We start from the raw sequence: 13140 nt of genomic DNA, 5'->3' as shown, positions 1-13140 counted from the left end.
ACTAAGGTCGTTTGAATAATCTTCTTTGTCATCTCGAAGGTGGGAACGATGATGATAATTTTCCCACGGCTTCTCTCCTATCATCATTGACTGGATGATTCCTTCGTCTGTAGAATGTATATGAGACCAAGGATCAGAAGAGGTACCATATTCTAAAGACCTATCTACCCAAATACTTGTTGAGTGTGGATTCGGATTTGCTGCACAAGCCCAAAAAATTGATTTCTACAAAGCTTCAATGGGGTTTAGCGGCAACTCCTCGCGATGATCCTCACTATTGTTGCACTAAAAATTGTCACCTTGGCATTCTGCAATCTATGTGAGTTCATTATCACTCATACTTTCCTCCTTTGCAAGTCTTAAGCCTCAGTTCCTCATATCAAGCCTTGAAAATAAGAGAAAGCCCTCAAAAGTCTCTAAAACTCTAGTTCCGCACTTTCTCTTTGCATTACCTGTGGTCCCGCACCTAATGGTCATGTCTCCTGCGCACCTGACCGCTCTGTCTCTGTGTTATGGGTGCGGACCCCTGTAAAAGTTAAAAAGGCGCGAGTATATTCTAAAAAACTCACTTTCAGTCATTTCTAGAAGCTTCTAGAAGGAATCTTGAGGTGGCAAGTTCGCTCTCTTGAGGTTCATGCATCCCATACCTTAAGGAGCTAACCCCTTGATGTGAGGAGCTTATCCCTTTGAAGGAGGACTTTATCCCTTCATAGGTGGACCTATAACCTCCTTCCTCTGCACTATAAAATGAAGCATTGGGCTGGTTACTGGAGAGGTTGAAAGCTGAATATTTTTGAGGTGAAATGCTGCTGGAACTTAGTCTTCTTAGTTGAGATTTTATGAGGAGAGATTACATACCTCTAAGATCTCATTTAGAAGATTGCAAGGCTTTTCAAAGTGAAGGAAATTCCTGTTTCGAACCCCAGGAAGAGCTTGTTCAACATCAAGGCTGAAAAGGTTGTAAGGTTCTTTTACTTCAAATTTAATACAATTAAGTTTGTTTTTCTCAATAAGCTATTCATTTATGGTTTATTTTATGGATTCCTTGATCACCATAATAGACATGATTTACTATATTTGCTATGCAGGTGCTATTTGATTTTTTCTTGTTTTTGATTGCAGGTATTTAAAGATAACTCTTTCGGATGATCGAGGGATGACTACAACGAACAAGCGTTGGATCTAAGGTAGGATCGTAACACCTCTATAGTCTTTATTTGTAAATTGCATATGTCTAGAGAAAGATAGATTTATTTGTCTGTTTGTTGCTAGATTATCTTGTGATACTAGGGAGATCGGTCTTGTCCGCAAGAACGATTTATCCGGCCAACAAATTGGCGACTCCACTAGGGAATGAATTTGGTTTTTGGTTTTCCTTTGTCTTTGATTTGAGAAACTTGTTTTCGTTTCTGGTTTTTGATTGATGTATGTTGGCTTGGGTAGTTTCTAGAATCTGGATAATTTTTTGTTTTTTTTGAAGTTTTCAGGGGACTGCACTTTCTATTTACAGACAGTGCAGGCATCTCCGCACTTTTCCTTTAGTACACAGAGCGGTACCGCACCTAGTTCTACTGGAAGCCTGCGGACCCTGTAATTTTTTTTTGAAAAAACCTAAAAATGTTTTCTTCCAGTTAAGTTTAGGTTTCATTTAAGGTCTTTAGTGTCTACCCAGATCTGCATTTTTCCTGTCAAAAATCTCTTGTGAGTGAGTTCCGATGGTATTTTTGTTTTAGATGATTTTCTGGAAGTTTTGCATGCCTGGAGTGGTTTTCACTTGGTCTCTGTAGTGACTCAAAGATCAGAAGCTTGAGAAACCTTAGATTACCCTGGTCTCTTTTTGTCTTCTTGATGAGTCTAACTTGGTTGTGAAATCTGTCCTTTGTGAGAAATAGATTTAGTTTTCTCCTTGCAAATCTTTGAACAAGCTTTGCTATAAGTTTTGAATTTCATTTTTATAAAAGAAAACATATCTGGATGTTTTTTGATTTGTTTGTTATTCTGAACAAATGAATCCTTAGTTTACTAAAAAACTAAGTAAAACGTCCTAAAAAAGAATTGAAGCTTTCATTTTTTTAGATTTTAAAGTTTTTAGATCTCAAAATTTGTTTTTGTAGTTTTGAGTGCTTTTCTAGAACTTGTAGATCTCTTTTGAAAGGAAAATTGTTTTTCTTATAGTTTCAAGTTTTGAAAAGTGAAAGGGATTTATTGTGAGCATTTATTATTAATCTTGTTTTGAGTTCTTATTGAAAAAGACAAAAAGATTTTCTTTTCATTCTCATGTTGAAAGAAAGATTTGTTTCTTAAAGAATTGCATTCTCGAACTCTTTCTTTTAGCTATAATTTCATTGAAAGAAGAACGAATTGTTTCTCATTTTAGGTGCATCTTTTAGTGTTTGGAGTTGAGTCCTCACACCATCAAAGTTTCATTTCCATACCTATTGACTTAAGGAACAACCCATAGAAGCAACGCTTAATTAAAATTGATCTAGTAATCTTTTTTATTTCTAGGGCTCTTATCACCAATATAGCTTAGGCTAGTATCTTGGAGTAGGGAGTAATTAACGCTCCAAGATAGTTAAAACAAACAAGTAGTTAATCTTGCGGTAGGAAATAAATCCAATTGTAATTGATACATTCTGGGAAGCTTCTCTTAAAGGAGTTAATCATGAGATCATGTCCGAACCTTTGAGACAATCAAGTCTGTTTCATTGGGAAAGATAGAAGATTTGCACGTATTATAAACGGTAAACCTCAGATTAACCATTGTCGAGGAGCCTGGGGTCACTTTTTGGTAAACCTCGGATTGATCATGTCGAGGAGCCTTCAAGGGGATTGAGCTTTGTTACTCTGCCCTTGCGCATAGATCAGATCGTAGACTGTTCCCCTAGTTGTATTTGTTGTTGTTGGTAACCTTAGTGTCCATAAACTTAAGATTATTTCCTAAGGTGATGGTGAAGGACGGGTCTCACTGTACCTGGAGCAGACGTCAACTAGAATCACTTGGACTCTCTGGGGGGTTCTCTTCACTCGAGATGGTTTTGTGAAGAAACTTGTGCTAGTCTGTTTCATTAAGCAGGTTGTCGGGGTAACTGTTCCAACCGCCCTTTCTGTATTAAAATTCTACGATGTTGGATTTCATCACCAACTAGTGTTTTTAGTACGGGAAGTTACTGTTTGTGTGTGGTTTGAACTCTTAGATTTTTTAGGCGTGTGATTCAATTGTTTGTTTCTTTAGAGACTTTAGGTGGTTTTATTGAAATTTTCTTTATTTGCGTGTGATTAATTAAATATTTAATCGTGGCTGAATTACCGAGACAATCTCGTAGACTTCAGGGGAAACCTCCTAAGTACACACCAAGTCAGCTTGAAGGGCTACGAGCTCTTGTATCACCTAGTGACAGTAGAGTTGGATCACCAGAAGCCGGAGAGTCATCCTTAATTGTTCACCCTGATTATCAAATACAAACAACAGAGTACATTCAAGAGCCAATTTCATTTTCTGAAGTTACTGGTAGTATTTCTCCTACCAGTGAATTAGCTGAAGAACCTGAAATTTCTGAGCCTGAAACTGAACCTGCTACTCCAACTTCAGGATTTGCTTCTCCAACTTCTAGTGGTCCTGGTTCACCCAGGGTAGGAAATATCATTACCCAAAATCTTCCTTCTAGCCTCATTTCTATTGAAGAACTTGTCAGTCCGGACGAAGACGTAATTCTTCCCGAAAATCAACCAACTTTGGAACTTAGGGAGCGTGAATCAATATTCTACAGTCCTTTTAGAAGTGATGCTTGGTACGTATCATTGACAAATTTTTTAGAAAACCTGGGTCTTAGTTTTTCACCACCTCGAATTCCTTTTCATCCTACACCAAGAGGTTATTATCCTCCATTGAATATGTCAAGACAGTCATTTATGTTTTCCCAAACACTGGAAACATTTTTATATGGCGGTCCTTCTGTTCCTTCGGGGTACCAGTCACTCGGCGGTACTTTTTCAGGAGCATCTCCTCAACCAATTGAACATGAGTTAGCAACTGGTAATAATGGAACTAGAGTGTTGAATGCAGAAGAAATCCTTATGATGTCTGGTAGTATTCCAAATCCTCAACCTCAAGGTAGTTAGTTACCGCCTGGGGGGCAACCCCAAGGTAGTCAGTTACTGCCTAGAGGGCAACCTCAAGGTAGTCAGTTACCATCTGGGGGGTAACCTCAAGGTAGTCAGTTACCGCCTGGGGGGCAACCTCAAGGACAGTACATATCGTCAGGACAGTACATACCTCAAGGTCAACCCCAGACTCAGTACATACCTCAAGGTCAACCCCAGTTTCAATATATACCTCAAGGTCAACCCCAGTTTCAGTATGTGCCTCAAGGTTATCAACCTCAAGGTCAGTACCCAACTCAAAGTTTCCAACCACCTTATGGTCAACCATTTTTACAAGGAGTTGGAAATGTGTCGCTTAATTATCAGCCCTACGTTCAACCAGGTTATGGTCCCCCATATGCACAACCTTTTATGGGTCCATACCCCAGAATGAATATGGTGTGGGATCTGTCTCAAACTCAACAAACTATGCAACCTAATGTGCAGTTATCAAATCAACCTGGACAACCCTGGTTTCTGGTCCAACCCAGCAACCTGTCCAACCTACTGTGCAAACCTCTGCACCTGGTTCAGTTCAGCAGCCTTGGCCTAGCTCACCTCAAACTCCGCCTCAAACTATTGCAACTAATGTAGTGTTTGTTCAACCTACAACACCTGTTTCTGGAGTATCAGCAGCTCCGGTTTCTACTACCCCTGCATCAGTGCAAATTCCTCAAGTCTCTATGCCTCAGTCAGGACCTATAGTTTAGACTTCGGTCTAGATGCCTGCAGGACAAGCTGGTCCAAGTACGGTTGTCACAAGTCAACCGCAATTTATGTATCAACCGTACCAGGGGCAGTATCAATTCGGTCCTACTGTGCAAAACCCAGTTTATCAGTATCAACCGTACCCTGGCTATACTTATCAATAGCCTCAACAACCCCAGTTTGGTCCGGTTAATCCTAGTTTCCCGGGAGGTTATAACATTCCTAATGCAAATCCAATTCCAGGTTATCCTGGATATCCTCCTCCTAGGGCTGGTCTTGTTACCCAAGGTTTTCGTGACCCTAACCATCAGTTACCATTTATTGCAACTTTGGATTTACCTTATTTGTCTCGCCTTACGAACGATCCAATTTACTATCCTCCATATTGGCCACCAATGCCTAATAAGTTGCCGAGTGATATCCTGAAATTCAAGGGTAAGTCAAGAGAGGATCCGTCAAATCATGTTATGACTTATCACCTCTGGTGTGCATCTAATTCCATCATTGATGATTCAATTCAATTACATCTTTTTCAATGAACTCTGATTGGTCTTGCTGCCAAATGGTACATTGAGTTACCACAAGGATCTTTTTATAATTTCAGTCAATGAGCCACTTCTTTCTTAACTCATTTTCAGTTTCCTGTCAGATATGACAATGGCACGGAACTGTTAACTTCGCTAAAACAATCCACGTCCAGATATATTTCTGGTCATATTCATGAATGGCGACGTATAAGGCATTTGGTGAAAGTTTTCATTCCGGATCAAATTTTAGCGGAATGGTTCGTTAAATCATTATTACCTAAAATCACTGAAGATGTAGCTAAGGCAGGAGTTGTCACTGAAGAGCAAGTCATTTCTCAGGCTCAGTACCTTGACCTCATCTATACGCAGTTAGGTACTTTACATGAAAAAATCCCTGATCTTCCAAAACACGGTCAAATAACTGCAGCTCCTTCAGGGTCTCATGCCGCTGACGGTATGATTGGTTCAGTTAGTACTAAAAGTAAGAAGAAATCTTCAAAGAATTCTTCTCCTATTATAACTTTACCTGATTCCCCGACAGGAGATTCTTCTGCTGAAATTCCTGCCGATATTCATGTCGTAGAATCATCTACGGCCAAATCAAAAACCGGCAATAAAAAGAAAGGGAAGAAGAAAAACAAACAAAACTCAAAAGAGAAAATAGATAAAAATGAATCTACTGACGAAAAACGTAAACCTCGCTATCCTTGTTTCATTTGCGACGAGGATCATTTTACTAAAGACTGCCCACATCGCGCAGAGGTTTTGAAAATCGTTAAAGGTTCTCAAACGCCTGCTATCTTGAAGGATCCTTTTCCTAATCAAGATAGTAAGATGATTGGTTCTTCCTCAAATGCCTCAGAAGAACCCATTATGATGATGTCTCATGTCAGGATTGTGACGCAATCGCAAGATTATGGTAGTAAAAATCCTATTGGTGGTAAAGAAGTAGAATCTTCTAATTCAAACACATCAACTACAGATCCTCCTGGTTCCGGTCCACTACAGATCGAGAAACCCAACCCTGACTTAGTAATCAAACCGCCTGCTAAAGGTATACTTTGGAAATCAGCTTTCAATCCACATGCGAGAGCTGCTCAGAATTATAACATTGTTGAAGACTTAGCTATTTCCCCTTCAGCAATGTTGGCTTTGGAAGTGCTATAATTGTGCCCAGCACAACATAAATTACTATTGTCTGCTATAGGAGCTGTTGACATTCAGGATTCGAACCTAATAATCTTCGATTTAGAGAATAGTACACCCCACCTCCCTCATCAAATGGCTTTCCAGATTCCAGTGTTAGTCAAAAACAGACCTTGCTTTCGGACTGTGATTGATGAAGGAGCTTCTACATGTATTATGACGATCCAGTGTTGGAGATCACTTGCTTCCCCCACACTCAATCAGTCTCCGAAAATTCTAAAGGCTTTTGATGGCCGAGGGTTCCATCCTTTTGGTATTTTGCAGGATTTACCTATATGGTTCGAAGGCAAAACGGCAAATCTAGATGTGGAAGTGGTTGATGCCCCTCTAGATTACAACCTTCTCCTGGGTCGCAGTTGGTCTTATGCTATGACTGCTATTGTTTCATCGGTCTTTCGGCTTATCAAGTTTCCTCATAATGGAAAGATCATTACGATAGACCAGCTGACTTATTTCTCATCCGACCCAGCCTCTTCAGATAGTATTCAACACGTTAATAAAACAACTATCCCTTATAAGGATGTTGGAGTAGGCCTGATTAAAGATTCTGGTTTACTAGGAACTTTTTCCTTCCCTCCTCCTAACGTATTGCCTTCCATTGCAACTATTCATATGATTTCATCAGGCACTATTGCTTTTAAAGATCCTTGGATCGTACCTTCTAATTCTGAGGTGGATTCATTTGGTGACATGATGCCTTTGAGCCCTTTTTAAATTGCATATCAGGCAGTACAGTCGTTTTCTAACTCTTATTCAACCGAAACTGATCCAATGAATGTGGTCCATGGGGAATCACTTTCGATATCAACCTCAGCTTCAACAACATTTTCTGATCCTGTTCACACTGATGAGCAGATTCGTGAACTTTTTTCTATTGATGATTTACCATGGGAAGATCTTCATCACCGATCTTCATTTTTACCTGAGCTTGATCATTTTGAAAATGATTTTTCCTCTATTTTTACTACTGACTATGTCAAAGACCCGCAGAATCCATTGCAACATTCTGATTCTGAATTACCTTTGGAAAATATCTCTCGAACGGTTCCTATTGACATTTCGGTTAAGCCTAGAATTATTGAAAACATTCATATAGGTGCTTCCTGCACAGACGATGAAATCCAAACTTATAAAGCCCTATTTCAAGAATTTTGTGAAGTGTTTGCCTGGTCATACGAAGAAATGCCAGGAATCAATCCATCAATTGTTGTTCATGAAATTAAAGCTTACCCGGATGCTAAACCTATCTGGCAACGTTTGCGTCAGATACATCCAAGAAACGTTGCTGCTATCAAAGCCGAAATTGAGAAATTACTTCACGCAGGTTTCACTATCCAATTCCTTTAACCAATTGGATATCGAATATTGTTCATGTCAACAAAAAACAAGGAACGATAAGAGTATGTATCGACTATAGGGATATTAATCGAGCTTGTCCCAAAGACAATTATCCAACCCCCTATATCGATCAAATTATTGATGATTGTGCCAGTAGTGAAATGTTCTCCTTTATGGATGGTTTTTCTGGTTACAATCAAATCAACATATTCCCTGCTGATCAAGCTAAAATAACTTTCATTTGTCCATGGGGGACATTTTCTTATTGCAAATTACCTTTTGGATTGAAGAACACTGGAGCAACTTTTCAAAGGGCTATGTCTTACGCATTTCATGACATCAAGCACATTGTGTAGCCTTATCTCGATGATTTACCTGCCCACTCATTACGTAGAGCTGATCATCTCATTCATTTATGAGCTATCTTTATGAGATGTAAGCATTATCGAATTCGGCTGAATCCACACAAATGTGTTTTCTGTGTAGAAACGGGTCGCTTACTGGGGTTTATCATATCAAAGGCAGGCATTCGTGTCGACCCCTCGAAGGTGGAAGCTATTGTCAATCTACCTCCTCCTTCGACTCTTCGCCAACTCCAAAGTTTGCAAGGGAAAGCAAACTTTTTATGTCGTTTCATTCCTAACTACGCCAAGATAACGAAAGGTTTCACTAGGTTGTTAAAACAGAACATTCCATTCTTTTGGGATGAGATCGCTGATCGATCCTTTGATGCACTCAAACACGCGTTGACCCATGCACCGTTACTACATCCTCCCAATTACAACCAGGATTACTTTTTATATCTCGCCGCTTCTCATTCCACTATTGGGATGGTTTTAGTTCAGGAAGATGAATTCAACAGTGAACATGTGATTTACTATCTTAGTCGAACTCTGCATCTGACTGAGATTAAATATTCGCATGTGGAGAAATTGGCCTTGGCAGCTGTTCAAGCTGTCCAAAGATTTCGTCACTACATCTTATTACGCAAAACCACGGTAATTTCTGACTATAACCCTATGATGTATATCTTGACCAAACAATTTCTAGGGGGCAAGTATTCCAAATGGATAGTTATCCTGCAGGAATTTGACTTGGAATTTGAAAAATCCAAGGCAAAGAAATCTTTGGTTTTTGCCGAACTGATGTGTGATTTCCCGCATACTGATACTGAAACTATGGCAGAAGAGCCCATTGCGGACGAATCCTTGTTTCTTATCAGTACTCTTGATCCATGGTATGGAGATATTATTGTTTATCTCCAAACCCAATATTTTCAGCCTGAAATCTCACGATCTCAGCGACGGAAAATACGTTTCCAATCCCAACAATACAATATTATTGGTGATACACTCTATTATCGTGGGGCGTATTCTGTTTTCCGACGTTGTCTAACTCGTGAAGAAGCTGAAAAGGTTCTGAATGACTGTCACTTTAGAGCATGTGGCAGTCATATGTCTGGGTATGCCATAGCCCAAAAGATATTGTGCGCTGGTTGTTTCTGGCCATCCTTATTCAAAGATTGTATCTATGCAGTCCGGAAATGCCACAATTGTCAAATTTTTAATCGTAAGATGCGTGCTCCACCCGCTCCACTCCACCTTATAGTTTTTGTCGGTCCTTTCACAAAATGGGGTATTGACTTCATTACATGTAACCCTCATTCAGCCGGGGGCATGCGTATATTATCTTAGCGGTAGATTATTTTACTAAGTGGGCCGAGGCGATGCCTACATTTTCAGCGGATGGCAAGACTGCTGCAACTTTCGTATTCAATCATATAATTGCTAGATTCAGTGTTACTCAAGCTATTATTACTGATCATGGAAGTCACTTTCGAAACATCATGATGAATGAACTGATAGATCAATTTGGCCTGCGTCACAATAGTTATACTCCATATTACCCGCAGGCTAATGGTCTGGTTGAAGCTATCAATAAATTTTTAGTCACTATGATCCAACGAATCATTGGAATTCATAAGTCGAATTGGCATAACATGTTATTTTGAGCACTTTGGGCATATCGAACCTTAGTGAAAACATCAACTGGTTTCACTCCTTTTCAACTGGTCTACGGTTTGGAAGTAGTGTTACCTATTGAATGCAAAATCCCGTCATTACAATTAGACATAGAATTACTTCCAGCCACTTCTGAAGAGAAGAAATGTTTCTTGTACTTAGCTCAGCTAGATGAGAATCGACGTACTGCTGTAATAGAAAATGAGACTCATGCAAAATGAATAAAAGCTCAGTATGACCGAAATGTTACACCTCGTAATTTTTCAGAAGGAGACCTAGTTTTACTATATGATCAAGCAAACGATAAGCTAGGGGCTAGAAAATTTGTACCTATGTGGCATGGTCCTTATATTGTTAAGCGAAAGCTGGCAAAAGGGGCCTATGAATTGGTAGATTTTGACGGTGTCTCTTTGGGTAAACCCAGAAATGGGCTTTATCTAAAGAGATATTATGCTTAAATTCTGGGTGGAGATTTTTTGTTAGATTAGTTTCTTTACTGCTGGTGTGTTTTAGATTAGAAAAGTGTGCCTAGTTTAGAGAGTGTTTTTATCACTATTCCTGCTTATCTTGATTTTACTCTTGATATTGCAGATGTCGACGTCTCTTCAAACATACATTGGTTTTGCTGATGGTGCTTGTCGTAGTACATGGAACATTTCTTCCGCAGCTTGGGTTATCTATTCACCCTCTGATGAGTTAGTATCTATGCATGGGGTAAGCCTCGGTCAAACAACGAATAACATTGTAGAGTATAGTGCAGTGATTGAGTTATTATCTGAATCCATCTCATTTGGGATTCGGAGTTTGATTGTTAGGTTAGATTCTGAACTCGTTGTATTAGAGCTTAACAGGGTTTATGCCATTAGAAATCTAGTGTTATTAAGATTATTTTTGAGAGTTCGTCTCTTGGAACGTGAATTTGATTACATTGAATATCAGCATATTCCAAGACATTTAAATACATTAGCAGATGCAGTTGCTTCTCGTATGATAAATAGACATTTGCAATAATCAAAACAGTAAATTTAAAAACATTCAATAACATGTTACACAAGATAAGCCGGTAATAATGATATATCATAGCATAGAAGAAGTGTGTCAAAATATACATCGTCTTCGATCATAGGTTGAAAAACACCTTATGATCGGCAAAAATGATAATACAAAAAGACAAAAATGTTGTGAGTCTACAAAACGATCATCCTATCCCTGATGATGATCACGATAAGAAACCACTGCTCGGGCCACCCTACACAGGAACCTCCTAAAAGGTCCTGGGACCCCAATCACATATCGTTGTAACCTAAGTGGAATATCATCTATGCCAGTCTCTGGAATATCTACTGTCAAGCACTCTAGATGATTCTCCAAGTCGGACAGGATCTCTGTTGATTGGTCCTGTGGGGCTGGTGCTGCTGCAGCTGGGTGTCTCCTCTCATAAGGCTGGAGAGCGGCTGGTCGTCGTGGACCCACATCTGCATTTAAGATTTTTAATTGTCAGTTTTGGATGATTTAAAAAAAAAAAATTAATTAAAACTTAGGAAGTGTTGAAAATGATTTTACCTGAATCATCCCACTGCTCTCCTGGTGGAAGAATCATGTCTGGATCACCGCGATAATCCATCCCGGCATATGGAAAATCCTGAATCACAAAAATTTGGTTGTTCAACCAACGAAAATACTCAGGTGGAAATTGAACAACCTCTGAACCCTCCTTAGGGTGACGGGCCATCAAAGCAACCCAATGCATTATCCTAGGCTCTCGAGGAAGACCAGCATCGACAAGAAGATGTTGCGAGGCTAGCATAGGGATCCTCTCTAGAGCAAAGTTGACAATGAGAAAAGCGTATCCAAAAATTTTCAATTTTCCGTTCTTTGCTATGGTAAGTTGGCCTTTCACATTTGCCAACACAGCCTCACACCAGTTGAATATGGTGCCTCGATAACAGTCTATAGCCATCTGCATCTGGGATCCAGTAGCCATATGCAATGCTGCACTCCCGCATAGCCTGGTAACAGTGAATGCAATAACCTTAAGTTCAAGATGGTCGATCGTTTTAATATCAATCCGTTTGTCCTTTGTTTGATCATTGCAAAACTCCAATCGGAGACTAGCAACAGACTGGCCACCTGGCCTAGTCCCGAAAAGAGATAATCGTTCGCCTCTCTTGGGCAAACCAGTCAAAAAATATATGTCCTCTAGCTCGATTTCGAGCCAGTGGCCACCAATCACGAAACACTGGTCTTGTATGTTCCACCTGTCTACCAACCATTGTAAGAGGTCTACTTGGGCCCTCCTGCTAGGTATGGCCCAGAACTTAAATAGTCTGCATGCTCTCAATGCATTCAATGTGGGTAGATGATTTATTGCGGCAAGATCCACATCCTCATGCTCACGTTCCCGCCAAATTAGCATTTTGAGTGTCCTATAATGCAAAAAAGACATATTAGAACAATCTTGTTCGGAAAATTTTAGGCGAGATTGGAGAAATTTAGGTTTTTCAAATCCATTTCGCAGGGTCCGCACCTGCTGCTTACAGACAGTGCGTAGGTCCGCACGCGTGGTAAGCAACAGGTGCGGACCCATGACTTTTTTCTTTGTAGAAAAAAGTCGGGGTCCGCAAGGGCCGCGTGTTGCACCTGCGGACCCCCGCAAGCGATTTTCTAAACTAAATTCTCCTTCAAAAATCAAAATTAAAGCCTAAAAATGAAATGTAAACGGTTGAAATGCAAGATAAAGAAGATGTGGATTACCTGGAGCTGACGGTTTTCGATTCCAATGGACGGATTTTCTAGAATATTCACAGGAAGTTTTTTACCCAAAAGCTCTCACTTCTCACTCTAAAATCAAATGGTAAAAATGAACTTAGAAAAGCCCTTTTTACAAGATTTTTTGAATAAATGAATTTTTAATTTATTTATTTTTCACTTTAAAAAGGTAACTTTTTAATACATTTTTATTTATCTTAAACAGGTATGAGTAATTTTTTGAGTTTTTGTGTAGAATATTCGATTTTTTGGGGAAAATGAATCATTTTTCAACAAAGAGTATATTTTTTATCACTTTTTTGGACTCTTTCAAAATTTACAAAAAAGCGAAACATTGGAGTCCTCTTTAAGCTCTTTTCTGACTCGTAAAATATGAAAATATTGCCAAGTATTTCCCCTTTTAACTCTTTAAACAAAATTAAAAGGGC

This window comes from Pinus tabuliformis, chromosome 4_2 (genome assembly GCF_031772625.1).
Source record: "Pinus tabuliformis cultivar Carrire ecotype Pingquan chromosome 4_2, CPIR1, whole genome shotgun sequence".
Taxonomy (NCBI): domain Eukaryota; kingdom Viridiplantae; phylum Streptophyta; class Pinopsida; order Pinales; family Pinaceae; genus Pinus; species Pinus tabuliformis.
The sequence above is the reverse complement of the archived record's forward strand: the minus strand, read 5'-3'. Positions refer to the sequence as shown.